Genomic DNA, 14,894 nt, shown 5'->3' on the forward strand with positions numbered 1-14,894 from the left:
CTAACCATGCTTGGTGAATTTGGGGGAAGGCACTGCAAATGCTGCCTGAATCCTTTCTGAGTTCTTTGAAGTTTCACTCAGTCTGTCTGCTCAGGACACATTAAATCTCTTCCACCAAGCCCTGAGCTGCCTCCTAGGGGGAAACCTGCAATGCTCCAGTTAAGCCCATGACTGGACAGAGTGTTGGAATATTAGGAATGATTAGGGGTTAGATTGTGGGCACATTACCAACCATAGTCTCCCATCAGTTTTGGCAAAAACAAAGCTGAGAGGTTTTTTCTCTTTTGGGTTGACATTTGCATTTACTTTTCTGTTGCTTCAGAATTTATACAGGTAAGAGCAACTTATTATTAATAGACAATTAGCAAAGCTCAAATCTTAGCACTCTACATTTAATTGTCTGATGACTTCAAATCCTTCAAGGTATATAGCTATTGAGGCCTTCAAACGAATCAAAATTAAACCAGGTCTATGGAGAAGGCAATGGCATCCCACTCCAGTACTCTTGCCTAGAAAATCCCATAGATGGAGGAGCCTGGTAGGCTACAGTCCATGAGGTCGCTAGAGTCAGACATGACTGAGCGACTTCACTTTCACTTTTCACTTTCATGCATTGGAGAAGGAAATGGCAACCCACTCCAGTGTTCTTGCCTGGAGAATCCCAGGGATGGGGGAGCCTGGTGGGCTGCCGTCTATGGGGTCGCATAGAGTTGGACACGACTGAAGCGACTTAGCAGCAGCAGCAGCATCATAGTCCCCTACTCTGACAATATAATACTCCAACTCAAAAGGGAAAATAAGTGAATTTGGTATGACTTATTTTGAGCAAACATCATAATTTGAAATGATTACTTTCTTAGTTTGGACTTGTTATAACAGACTACCATAGACAAGGTAGCTTAAACAACAGAAATTTATTCCTCACAGTTCTATTTCACCTTTCCTTATTTCATACAGACCCACTCTATTGCTCTGCCCCCACCCTCCCATCTTACCAGAGCTAAGTGACTAAATCTGGCTGATGGAATGTGAGCTTAAGTAACATACACCACTTTTAGGCCTGGCCCTTATGATCTCTCCATTGCCACCTCCAACGTCTTTCTGGTCTGGGTAGCAGAAAGCAAAGGACTGCAAAGTCTAGACAATGATTAGAAGAGCCGATGATGGAAGGAGCCCGGATCCCTGAGTTACCACCTAAGGAGAGCTGCCAAAAACAGCTCTCTGGCCAAAGAACACCTGGCCACCTTAGACTGGGTAAGAAGCAAACTTATCTTAAGACACTGTAATTTGACGTCTTTTGTCTAATGACTAGTTTTAATTACACTGCCTGATTCAGATGTCTCACCCTTCTTTCTCATGCAACACATATGCCTCCCAGATGCTTATAACTGAAGTAGGGGAGGAGATACAAATAATGGCTGAGATTGAATTTCTCACTGGCTCAATGGGATCCTGAAAATTGCATTTCATTTGACTTAAAGAAAATGCATTACTTGGAAACAAGATTTGACAACATAGACTAAGTTTTACCTCATTTCTCTACCCGAATTCCTTTTTCTTTCAGGAAAAGACATAATTGAGGAATCTGACCTCTCTGAGTGACAAGATTCCCCATCATACACCTAAAAGCAATTCTTTCCACCAAAGTAGGTGTCAGCTTCCTGAAGCCCCACACCCATCCTTTTATTTTCAGCCCCTCTCGGTCCTTCAAGGGTATGGACATGACCTTAGAAGTAGCTTATGGGTAGCGAAGAGTTAAACCTTTCTTTCAGGTCTTTAGCTTCTTCTGTCAACTAATTAGATTGAAATTTGAACTTCAGGCTGCTCAGCTGGTCTCTAGTAGTGCTGCCACTCGAAACACTGCCCACCACACATGTGCTTTTGACAGCAAGAGCCGCTCAAAAGCCTCTCCACGCCTTTATTTCAGGAATAATCCAAGGAAAGGGCTGATACCTGTGAAAACTGAGTGCTGAGGTCCTCTCTGTCCACCGCTTCAAACGAATAACTACCCTCAGCCTGCATTTATTTTGTGCTATAGCTCTTCTTTTTCAATGAAAAGTCCCTGTTCTCTATTCATTATAAGAATAAAGAGCTTTTCAAGTGTGAGTTGCTAAACCCAGAAGGGAACAGAGCTATTTTTAAGAGGGTTTCAACTCTGAGCTGCTGCACCAGGCCAGCCTGCCAGCCGCGGAGGTCTTCCAGGGAGGCTGAAGGCAATCACAGCCTCTCTTTAGGAGAGGACATTCAGGAAGGAAGTTCCTGGGGCAGAAGCATCCCAGCTCTCTGGCCCACAGACAGCCCTGGTGCCTTCATACCTGGCTCCTCCAGGCAAAACCACGCAAGGGGGTCGGGGGAGTAGTTTTTATTCTCACTCATCTGAGGTTTGCCTGCTGCCTTAGGTTTCTCACATGCACTTCCTCCAAATAGGAAACAATCTGCTTGATTCTCATCCGGGAGCACAGGGAGGAGGGGGGCGCCTTTATGTCCTCTCCTATCTTCGTCAAGCCATATGCAACTGGCAGCCACCACGCTTCTCTCTGTGGGAAGAGGATAATCAGAGCCGGATTCCGAATGAAAGGGGAAACATGCAGAGTCGCCTGCCTCCCATCCAACAGCAGTGGAATCCTTGTGGCCCAGGCCAGGCCAGAGCTCTTCTGAAGTCAGTGTACTTGAGGGGCAGAGTCGGGCTCACAGATTTAGAGCTAGAGGACCTGGGTTCAAGTCTCACGTCTGTTCCCTCAGGGTAAAAGGACAATGTTACCATTCTTTCAGAGGTGTTGCAATTGAGGATTATCCATCCTCTTCTTGGGTACAGAAGGGTTTGTAAACTCTGCCATTTCACATGTGTATTAATCATTGATCCAAAGGCTTAGATATGCACTCTAATTTATTTCAAGAACAGAAAACGGTGCTGCTGGCTGACAGAGGAGATATTGTCAGTTTGATAGAAACTATTAATGCTTAGGGCTTCCCAGGTGTGCTAGTGGTAAAGAACCTGCTTTTCAATGCAGGAAACATAAAAGACATGGGTTCAAAGGGCATGAACCCACTCTAATATTCTTGCTTGGAGAATCCCATGGACAGAGGAGCCTGGTGGGTTATGGTCCAGAGTTGCAGAGTCGGACACACCTGAAGCGACTTAGCACAGCAGATGTTAATGATTCAGTAGGACTGAGATTATGTTTTCTATCTCCCCATCACATTAAGTTTTCCACCATAGAAAAGGGGTAGGGAATTAAAACTATTTCATTATTCTGGTAGCTGCTGCTGCTGCTGGTGCTAAGTCGCTTCAGTCGTGTTTGACTCTGTGTGACCCCATAGACGGCAGCCCACCAGGCTCCCCTGTCCCTGGGATTCTCCAGGCAAGAACACTGGAGTGGGTTGCCATTTCCTTCTCCAATGCATGAAAGTGAAAAGTGAAAGTGAAGTCACTCAGTCATGCCCGACTCTTAGCGACCCCATGGACTGCAGCCTACCAGGCTCCTCCGTCCATGGGATTTTCCAGGCAAGAGTACTGGAGTGGGGTGCCATTGCCTTCTCTGATTCTGGTAGCTACTGGGAGTAAAAGATTGAATATATGCTAAAAGGTGATACGGAACAAAAATGCTTAACTAATTTCATGCAAAGAATGGCTAAAGAAAATAGAGAAACATATTTGATTATGATGCACCTAGAACCATAGAGATATAGAGCTTACAGAGATATAGAGCTTACAGAGATATGTTTCTGTAAAAGAAAAATTTTTAAGAAAAAAATAATAGGAAAAAATACAGGCAAAATACAATGATTAGACCTAAGGGCAGAGAGTGCATATACATGGAGGTGATAAAGTTATAAAGATGAGGCAACCAATAAGACTCTGAGCTTCCAGGAGGCCAAAGCAAAAAGGGAATATGATGTTACCAAATTTATATCCTACATGAGGAACCCCCTACTGCTACCAATGCCTTATCCTTTTTTATCATAAGACTTATAAGCATAGATATTTATCTTCAGGAAGAGAATACTTAGGGAGTTTCATTATGGTCTTCTTTGTGTATTTGATGGGCTGCCAAGTACAAAAAGGAAAGATTGCTTTGGGTAATTCCAGACCACAAAACTAGAATCAATGAGAGTAAGTTAAGGAGAACAGATTTTAGTTAAAAATAAAGAACTTTCTAACAATTAGAGTTGTCCATAAATGGAATGAACTGTCTGGCAAAGAAGTGAGCTCCCTGTTACTGGAAGTGATCAAACAGAGGCTGGCTAACCATCTGTTAAGGATAAAAAGGATTTGTGCATAACGAGAGAATTATGCAACAACATAATACAAGATTCTTCATGACAGTTTTATTTATAATCATAGGAAAGAAAATAGGATCAACCTACATGCCCAACAATAGGGGATTAGTTAGATTATTTAAGGTACTCTCACACCATTTGTTTTTTACAGATTTTACATAGCAATAAAATAATGATATTAAAAATGCTTATATCTATCACTAAGCTAAAAACAGTCTACACAAAATAACATATATATTGTGATTCCATTTTGTAAAGAAAATTTCTGTATAGAAAAATAACTCTAAAGAGTGCATACAAGAAAACATTAAAAGTAATTACTATGAGTGTTTGAATTATGGGTGATTTTCCTTTCCTGGGGTTCTCACAGTTTTCCAAGTTTTCTACTTCAAGCATTTACCACTTATGTTATTAGGGGGAAAAGTAAAACAAAAAGAACTCCCAAAGAGTCTCTTATTAACTAGTAGTTTGAAATATATAATGTCTATAATTTTTTAAATCTAATATCTTATAATTTTAATTTTAAACAGGTTAATTTTTTTCTCTTATAAAATAACTTATCTTTTAAAAAGATTTCTATCAAATATAAACACCTCCCTACGAAAAAAATTGACTTAAATTATCAGGTTTTGGCATAAAATCTAATGCATTTCTGATTGCTATGGTCATTTTCATCTGAAGTCTCTTTTGGAAATATGTGGGATATAAATTTAAAAGTTTGTACATTAAAGTAGAAACAGCTTAAGAATTGGAGTCAGACAACCCAGGGACTCAAATTTTGGCTCTGTTGCATACCAACTCAGTTTATTCAATTTTAATTTGGGATAATAATAACAGATAAGATTTGTAGAAGATTCCCTATGTGTCAGGCACTGTTTAAGTGCTTTATGTGCAATGGAATCTTCAAATCAATCCTCTGAGGTGAATTCTATTCTTCTTATTTTTCAGATGATAAAATTAAAGTGCAGAAAATTTCAATATCTTGCCCAGGCAGACAGCTAGAAAGTATGGAGTGCAATTTCAATGTCAGGCAGTTCAACCTCAGAATCCAGGGTGTTAACCATTATGCTACACTGCCTTACAGAATTGTGAAAGGACCGAGTAAATCAGTAGATGTAAAGTACCAAGCAGAAAATTGGGGCAATCATTATTAAGTTTCTCCCTAAACTTCTCCATAGCTCTTTGCTCCAGAAAGACTTTTAATTATCTTCCCCAAGACTGCATTCAATCAACACATTGAGGGAAGTGTGGCTCTGTGGTAGGTAGTCTTATGAGTGCGTTATCAACAACACTCATGTCAAACTTGGGGAGATCAGAAATCATATCCCACAGGACTCTATTCTGGGACTGATTCTTTAATACTTCATCAATGATTTACATGGATAGAACAGAAAATAAGCTCCTAGAGCTGACAGATGATACATGCTGTTAGCAGATGACACCCATCGTCAGTTAGGAAGGCGGGCATCCAGGACAGGATTAGAATTCCAAATGGCCTGGCAAGATGGAGAAGAGGTGGAGGCAGAGAGAATGAACTTCATTAGCAACTAGCACAGAGTAATATGCTTATTAAGAGGGAAAACATTATATACTCGCATAACAAGGGCATGACTTAACAACGAATGATTGTTGCTGGAAAGAGTTAACGGTTAAAGTTGCTCACAAGCTGCTGGAAATGAGACAGAAAGTTGAGTATGATTCTGGAAATGTATGAAAAAATAGGCCTAGGTGGGGGTAAATAATTTTTCCTATTACATGCCATATTTTAAAAACTCTTTTCAAGTGCTGTTGTTTTCCCCTTTTTCTTCGTCAGTGTTCTGGACATCTTGGAAAAGGTATACGGGAAGCAACAGAAATCCTTACAATTGCAAAATAAAACCTGAGGGGATAGGAACCGAGAACTTTTCAATGAAGAAGACAAGAATTGTTGACAATTCATGTAAGAATTCTTGATGAAGCAGCCTCCGTGTGTCAGTCTGTGCTGGGTGCTGAGAGACAAAGACAATCAGATCTGGTTTCTGGCCTTGAGAAACTCAGAGACAAGAGGGTAATCACTGTAAAGTTTATGAAGACTCTTATTTAGTACTCTGATATTTGTATGATTCCTGGCTAACTCCTACACCTTTCCTGTATCTCCCCTTTCTTCCCTTCTTTTCTCATTTCCTTTTCTCTATTCTTTCCCTTCGCTAGACTTTAGGTCTGTTATTGGAGCCCACCAGCATGCCAGGAGTAGCTGGGAGTATTCAGTGGAGCCCCATCTGAGACTGCCAGAACACAAAGCCTCTCTCTTCGTACATTTCAAGGTATTTCTATAAATTTATCTTTCACTCTACATGTACTCCAATAAAATTGCAAGCAATAAAGTAAGGCTGGGAGAGAGAAAAATAGGTTCCCAGATGGCAAATAGATCAGTTTGGCTAGAGAAAATGCTAGAGTAGACATATTATGAATTTTATAATATTAAGGAATTTGAACTTTCTCTTGTTGATGACAGAAAGTCAATCAAAGTTTGTGAGAAAGGGAGTGACAAGATCAATTTAGGGTTTTGGGAAGAGTAATCTTATTGTGGTAGACAGAATGGGTTGTTAGGAGACATTCTGGAGGCAAGCGTCTCATCAAAAGATGGTTATTATGCTATAAAAAATAAGGACCAGGCAGTTAGGCAATCGGAAGAGTTAGAAGAGGCAGAGACATATAGACATAAGAGACACTGTAAAGGAAAAATCAATATGATTTGGTGCCTAAATAAGTACAAGCATCAAAGGAGCAAGGAATTGAAAACAACTCATAGGTGGTAGACAAGGGGATCTGGGAAATGAAAATATCATTAACCAACATGGGGCAGTGGAAGCTGAAGGTGGCCTGTGGTAAGGGAATCAATGCTAGACAGCTTGTCTTTGTGCTGATGGAACATATAAACAAAAGTCATATATCCAGCAGGGAGCTAGGAATAGATTTCCTAGGTGATCCTCCTCACAGAGGTAATAGGGTGTTTTAGACACCTCCACCTGTATATCCCACTGACACATCACATTCTACATGCCTAAAACTGAGCTCGACTGTCATTAACAAGCACAAAGCTGAATTTACATTTCTCTTCAATGTTAGTCATGCTTTTAAACACCCAGGCTACTTAAACTCAGTCATTTCTGGTGCTTTAACCTCCCACCCTTTCTGCTCCCATGATCAACTAGTCACTCATTGCTTCTGAGAGATCAATATGCTGTGCATCAATTCCTATTGTCATAATCAAAGCTTGCGTGATTTATTCCCTTAACTATCACACAGTTTTATAATAGGTTTTCGTGCCACATAGGTCTGTATTTTTCCACTATTTACAGATTGAAATTCAGAGTCTTCCAGGAATGAACATACCTGTCCAACCTGATCCCTGAGAAGATCTATACATACCCAAGGTGAAAGCTCCACCTCCTTGCCTTTCTTTAATGATGCCAGGCATTTCTATGCCTGGGGTGCCTCTACTGATGCTGTTCCATTATTTTGGAATAACTTTTTCCACTCAAGGATAGTATCTTTCACAGTTCTGAGTCACATGCCAGTCCCATTGTGAGGGCTTCCTGACCACCCATTGCTTGTCTCTCTTCACTCTCGCTGCTTTTTGTGAACGCAAGAGCCTGAACCAGGAGGTGGGAGTAGACATGGGAAGAAGCAAAGGATGCTATAAAAATCCAAGCAAAACATTGTGGGGAAGCAGGCACAGAGAAGGGAGAAGTTCAAGATAAAATGACGGTCTTGGTCAGCCCTGGCTGACTGGGGAGAATTATAGAGAGGAAAAAAAAAAAGATTACTTGGGCTTTGAGTTTGTTCTAGAGTTGAGATACCAGCAATGAATCCAAATTGAGCTGATAATTTAGAAGTCTTACAGAAATAAAAAAGGGTGGTTGGGCTAGAGAAAAACATTTGGGGTTTATATGCAAAGAGATAGTACTAGATGCATGGGGAATCAAGGAATGGAAAAGATCTCCAGAGAAAAGTCTGTCAGATAGAAGGTTGAAGACAGAGCTACAAACATATTACCAATTTCTAAAATGAGAGGAAGATATTCAACTAGCAAGAGAGCCAAAGACTGGCTACTGAGGAAATATTACATATTTTACATTTCCTAAAAGGCAAGCTTTTTGTTTGTTTGTTTTTAACCTTTTATGGGAAACTTTTTGTTTGACCATGCTGCATGGCTTGTGGGGTCCTAGTTCCCCAGCCAGGGATTGAACCCAGGCCACAGCAGTGAAAGCACCAAATCCCATAGGAAACTTAATTTCTGAGATGTTGTGCTTCTGATTTATGGAAACTGCTGGTTCTCTGCTCAAATTGGATCCCTTTTAATTACAAATCTTGATACTCAGTGGTATGAAACTTAGTATTCCAATATTACATGAGGATATCCAAATAAAACCAACAACCACCAAATATTAGGCTGTAGAATTTAAAGCGAAGTGGGAGAGTAGGGGCTGCTTTTCACAGAATCTGATAGCATATTGGGGGTAAGGTGGAGGTCTAGAATAAGATGTGTTAAAATGGATTCGATTTGTCCAAATCACAGGTTTTGAAAGAACTTCTGTTTAGCACAGGGGATCTTTGTTGCTTTTGAGGAATTTCTCGAAATAAAAATATTATAAAAATACATGCTTGTTGTCAAAATAACTCAAGCAATCCATATAGAAGTAAATATGACAACACCCTAGTGAGATTCCCTGGGTATCTAGTGGTTAGGACTCTGTGCTTTCACTACTGAGGGCCCAGGTTCCATCCCTGGTTGGGGAACTAAAATCCCACAAGCTGCAAGGCATGGCCCAAAAAAGAGAAAAGCCCATCACAATAAACAGTGTGGCATATACCCTTTTAGGCTTTTCAGAATACACACACAATCATATATGCATGTACCTTTTCTATATGTAACATGTCCCATCCCCACCATCTAATTTCCCCTAAAAATAACATGCTATAGCAATGAACAGGTAGCGCTAGTGGTAAAAAAAAAAAACCTGCCTGCCAATGCAGGAAACCTAAGAGATGGGGGTTTCATCCCTGGGTTGGGACGATCTCCTGAAGGAGGGCATGGCAACCCACTCCAGTATTCTTGCCTGGAGAAGCCCATGGACAGAAGAGCCTGGCAGGCCACAGTCCATAGAGTCTCAAAGAGTTGGGCAGGACTGACGTGACTTAGCACACACGCATAGCAATGAACAATTACATTAATAAACATTTTATTTGTACAGCACATCCACACACATTATATTTCACATGCATTATCTCCTGGATCTTCACTCCGATGTTCGGAAGTCGGCAGGGTGGGGTTATTGGTGTCATTTTATAGACAATATCATTTATCTAAAGTCTCAAAGCTACTGTGCTGAAGAATTTACAGGTGGACTTGGGTCATCCATCCCAAACAACATGTTTATTTCCTATATCACGTGGTTTCCCACAGTGGGTTTTGCATATCCAGGTCTCCCCAGCCTCAGCCAAAGTGTTCTACAGAGTTTATCAGCTTACAGCTTGAATTAGGATACTTCTGAACATCACCACATGGCTGCCTAGTAGTTTTCTTGAGATGGGAAAATGTGGCCTTGTCAGCTTGATAGGCTAAGTATTTGGGTTACAGGTTGAAAGTGATGACAATGGAGGGTACAGTGAAAATTCTACAGAACCCTACACTGATGTCCCTATATGTAACACTGATATCGCTGTATGTAATCCAGCTAATAAATTATGCTGAAAATGGGCACATCTACTATTGAACAATGTGTTATTAAAAAAAAAAAAAAAAGACAACAGGCCCCAAACAGAGTCACTTAGGATAAGCCCCATATCACCATCAGTTCAGTTCAGTTCAGTTCGGTCGCTCAGTCATGTCCGACTCTTTGCGACCCCATGAATTGCAGCACGCCAGGGCTCCCTGTCCATCACCAACTCCCAGAATTCACTCAGACTCATGTCCATCGAGTCAGTGATGCCATCCAGCCATCTCATCCTCTGTCGTCCCCTTCTCCTCCTGCCCCCAATCCCTCCCAGCATCAGAGTCTTTTCCAATGAGTCAACTCTTCGCATGAGGTGGCCAAAGTACTGGAGTTTCAGCTTTAGCATCATTCCTTCCAAAGAAATCCCAGGGCTGATCTCCTTCAGAATGGACTGGTTGGATCTCCTTGCAGTCAGTCCAAGCGACTCTCAAGAGTCTTCTCCAACACCACAGTTCAAAAGCATCAATTCTTTGGCAATCAGCCTTCTTCACAGTCCAACTCTCACATCCATACACGACCACAGGAAAAACCATAGCCTTGACTAGACGGACCTTTGTTGGTAAAGTAATGTCTCTGCTTTTCAATATGCTATCTAGGTTGGTCATTACTTTTCTTCCAAGGAGTAAGTGTCTTTTAATTGAGAGTTAATTACTGTTTCTGCTCTCTCAGAAATGGAATCTTAAACCAGTCAGTCAGGAATCTCCTGATCATCACTAGTTAGGTAATCTGTTTGATAGATCCCCACCATGCCCTAAAGAAAATAACCTTGTAACAACCAACTCTCTCTTTTGCCTAACAAAAAAGGGCTGCTCCTTTCTGCATATAATAACAGTCTTTTTGGTATAGCTCCTTGGAGCTCCTTTCTATCTGCTCAATTGAATGTTGCCAGATCCAAACCCATTTTTTCTCAAATGAACTCCTAAAATTTTTAATACATTTCAGTTTATCTTTTAACAGCTCTAATGAGAAATTTGAGAGGAAAGATACAAGAAGTAGTGTAATGGAAAGAGCACTTCTATATTTCATTTCTGAGAAACATATTTTCCCCCACATTTTGATACCTGAAAATAGGCATTCATCTTACAAACCCACGGATCTTTGATTCGGTAAAGAGCAGTACATGGAGACTCGTTAAAACAACTAAATTCTGGTCTAGACTGCATTTCCCTATCTTGGGCAGTGTTGTGAACATGAGGTGATGTATGTCATGCACAATACAGACTATACAGGATGCTGCTAATGATAACCACCATTTATTGAGGGTTTACCCTATTCTAGTTACTCTTCTTTGCACACTGAGAGGATTTTCTCATTTAATCCTCACAGTGACCCTCTAAGAAAAGTTATAATATCTCAGTTTTATAGAAAAGCAAAGTGAGATTTTAAAAGTTCAGTTGAATATGGCTATAGGTTAAAAACTGGTAATAGCAAGGCTGGGGGTTGAACAAGGTATGAGGCCAGGGACTCCCAAGTACTATTGACCTACTTGTGACCTATGACTTCACTTAATCATCCTTTTATTTGCCTTCATCCTTTCCCATTCCTCTGCAGGTTTACTAGCTGATTTTGATTTGTGATAAACTCAGATGCCTTCAGGATTATAAACATAGACCTGGTGAGGGATGGCAGACATTAGGGATGATGAACAACATGATTCTCAGCCAGGACACCACACACACACACACACACACACACATGCATACCACACCACACACCACATACCAGACTGACTTTTGGATGACCTTTCCACAGCAGCAAAAAAATTAAACAACACATCAAATTTATCAAGTCCCCAAGGAAAACAATAGCAACAACAAATTGGACTGGCTCTTTAAAAAGTAAAACAAATTAAAGTTGTTAGAAATCCTTGAAATCTCAAAAAAAAAAATGTACTGACTTCAGCTACCTGGTTCAGGAACTTTTGCTAAGTTTCAAAGTGTTCATAATAATATATATTCCAAGTGGATTAGAATGAAACCTGAGAAAAACTTCAATAAAGCGAAAAGAGACACAAAAAGAAGAGAAGCTAGCTCATAATGAATCTATAACATCCCAGAGAGGAGGTCTTCAAAATGGCATTTTAATTAATGCCTCCTACCAAACACAAGGTATTTTCTTTTCTCTCTCGCATCTTTCTCACACATCAGTTTTGTAGATAGAGGGCCCCATTTTACAGATTACACAATTAAGGCTCTAGGGAGGGAAAAACTTGTCCAAGGGCTTCCAAGCCTCTGCTTTTCTAGTACACTTTACGGGGGCAGAGGCAAAGATACTGTAAGCAGACAGGGTAGAGGGTCCTCAGAGAAAAAGAACCAGGCAGTTTTCTTGATATTAGAGAAGCCAATTTTGGCCTAAGCCAGTCTGTGATGTAGCTAGAATATTAAAAAGCAGAGATATCACATTGACAACAAATGTCCATCTAGTCAAAACTATGATTTTTTTCAGTAGTCATGTACAGATGTGAGAGTTGACCATGAAGTAGGCTGAGTGCTGAAGAATTGATGCTTTCAAACTGTGGTGTTGGAAAAGACTCTTCAGAGTCCCTTGAAATGCAAGGAGATCCAACCAGTCAATCCTAAAAGAAATCAACCCTGAATATTCATTGGAAGGACTGATGCTGAAGCTGAAGCTTCAATACTTTGGCCACCTGATGCGAAAAGCCAACTCATTGAAAAAGACTCTGATGCTGGGAAAGGTTGAAGGCAGGAGGGAAAGGTTGAAGGCAGGAGGGAAAGGGGACGACAGAAGACAAGATGGTTGAATGGCATCAGTGACTGAATGGACATGAGTTTGAACAAGCTTTGGGAGAGAGTGAAGGACAGGAAAGCCTGGCGTGCTGCAGTCCATGGGGTTGCAAAGAGCTGGACAAGCCTGAGCAGCTGAACAACAACAACAAAAAGAGTCCCAATTCCTCCTTAAGAGATATACATCACAATCTGATACATAGTTTTGAGTTCTGCAGGAACTAAGGGTCCCACCCAAGTGGAGGACTATAACTACATGCAGAGACCACAGACTCATCAGAACCTACGATATGATGATGGTGACATTTTCTGACCCTTGAGACTTCAGTCAACTAATCCCTGTCAATCTTTTCCCCAATTCTATGCTGAATTCTCCTCTGCTCAAGCCCCTTTATCAGTATGCATACACTGCCCAAGCCCCCTTCATGGATATGCATGTACCTTTAGCCTAAAACTTCTCCAATTTTGCAATACAGGGAGACTGCAATTTTGCTGCTCTGGGAAAGGGCCCCAGTGATCGCCTTACTTCCTGCAAGTAATAAATCTTTCCTTCTCCTGATCTTTGGCTGGATACCCAGCAAGAGGCAAACTCTGTTTTTGGGTAACAGTATCATGAAGCCAATGATGACCCTCAGTTGTTCTTTTCAAAGTCTCAAATCTGACTGTATTCATGGTTTGTGTTCTCTTTCTTAAAGAGAGCCCTCCAAATTGTACAAACACTGGGCTCCCCCAGGCCCTGGGTCCACATCTGTATGGGAATCAAAAGTCTGTGATAACAGCCAACTTAGGTAAGTCAGCCTCTGACTCCAGCTCTCTCTGGAGAGAAGAGAATGCCTCGGATGCCAGGATCTGCAGCCAGATCCAGGACAGCGGGACTATAGACATCCTGCATTTCTCCTGGAGGCCTTCTCTGTCAATGTAGTGATTAACTCTCCTGTGCTGGCTCACCACACAGAGATGCTTGGAGGGCAAGGTTGACTATATTTTTACAGCTTTGGTTTCCCTATTAATTGCGAAGTTGGCCCTAGCCTACAGGAAATAAGATGCCAAAAGAAAGGGGAGTGGATCTCTTCCAGACCTCTACAAGACTCAGATTATACCAAACCAGGAGCAAAACCCCTTTTTAGCATTTGAAAGGGAAGGCAATTGTATTACTAAGCCTCACTCAACCGCCTCCAGACTTTTCTCAGCCAGAGAACAAAGGGAAAAAAGCAAACACCACTTCACACCCTTATTCACTGGAGGTTAAAAGAGACCTCCCACTAGACAAAAGTCCTTCTAAAGGTCAGCTTGGGAGTGTATTGAAGAGGAGGGCACTGGCCAGGGAACAAAATGTTTACCATCTCTCTGAGGCGGGCTGTTTCTGTTTTCCTTTCAGCACGTGCATGGGGTACATCTGTCAGAATTGGACATTTTCATCCTGATTTGCTTGCTGGTGGCCAAATTACACTTCCTTGGACCTCAGTCTTTTTCAGATTCTTGATTCCCATTGAACTAAGAAAGAAGGGGTACCCTGAGCCAGGACAGCACCCTGGGGATGATTATTCATTCATATTCATCAAGTCCACAGCTCTCATTGATGTGTACAATGTGTCAAACGCTGTGCGAGGTGCTGGAAGGATGTAACAATGCAAAAGCTGAAGCAGTGCCTGAACTCTTCAATCCAATGGGGACAGACTGCTGTTAAACAATGAAACACACACACTCCGTTGTCAAATACAACTAGTCATGTCCGACTCTTTGCGACCCCATGGACTGTAGCCCACCAGGCTCCTCTATCCATGGAGTTCTCCAGGCAAGAATACGGGAATGGGTTGCCATTACCTTCTCCAGGGGATCTTCCTGACTCAGGATTGAACCTGGGTCTCCTGCATTGCTGGCAGATTCTTTACCATCTGAGCCACAGGAACATGATAAAGGTTTGAAGGAGCACAGTGTGCAAAGTGAGCTTAGCATGAGAGTGGCTGACATCACATGGGTTGTAAGAGAGGGGAATTCTTTGAGGAAGTGAAGGAGTTCTCTATGCAGTAGGGAGGTGGACTTCCCATGCTGTTCTAACGGTAAAGAACCTACCTGCCAATGCAGGAGACATAAGAGAGGCAGGTTCGAG

At 41.4% G+C, this 14,894-nt stretch overlaps 1 long non-coding RNA gene across 2 annotated transcripts in view; it reads left to right on the forward strand.

The window, feature by feature from the left end:
- The window catches only part of LOC147378389 (uncharacterized), a 47,445-nt gene extending 34,102 nt beyond the window's left edge, over positions 1 to 13,343 (forward strand). Inside the window, exons 2-4 of one of the 2 annotated variants that reach the window (XR_015146347.1) lie at positions 6,095 to 6,328; positions 6,472 to 6,584; positions 12,486 to 13,343. This is a non-coding gene — a long non-coding RNA (uncharacterized LOC147378389). Of the gene's footprint in view, positions 1 to 6,094; positions 6,329 to 6,471; positions 6,585 to 7,622; positions 10,034 to 12,485 lie in introns of those variants that run through there. The other variant, XR_015146348.1, reaches the window with a different exon arrangement.
- The last annotated feature ends 1,551 nt before the right edge of the window (positions 13,344 to 14,894 follow it).

Source organism: Bos grunniens, chromosome 2 (genome assembly GCF_055505025.1).
Source record: "Bos grunniens cultivar Pamir isolate PY7600 chromosome 2, Bosgru_T2T1.0, whole genome shotgun sequence".
NCBI classification, from domain to species: Eukaryota; Metazoa; Chordata; class Mammalia; order Artiodactyla; family Bovidae; genus Bos; species Bos grunniens.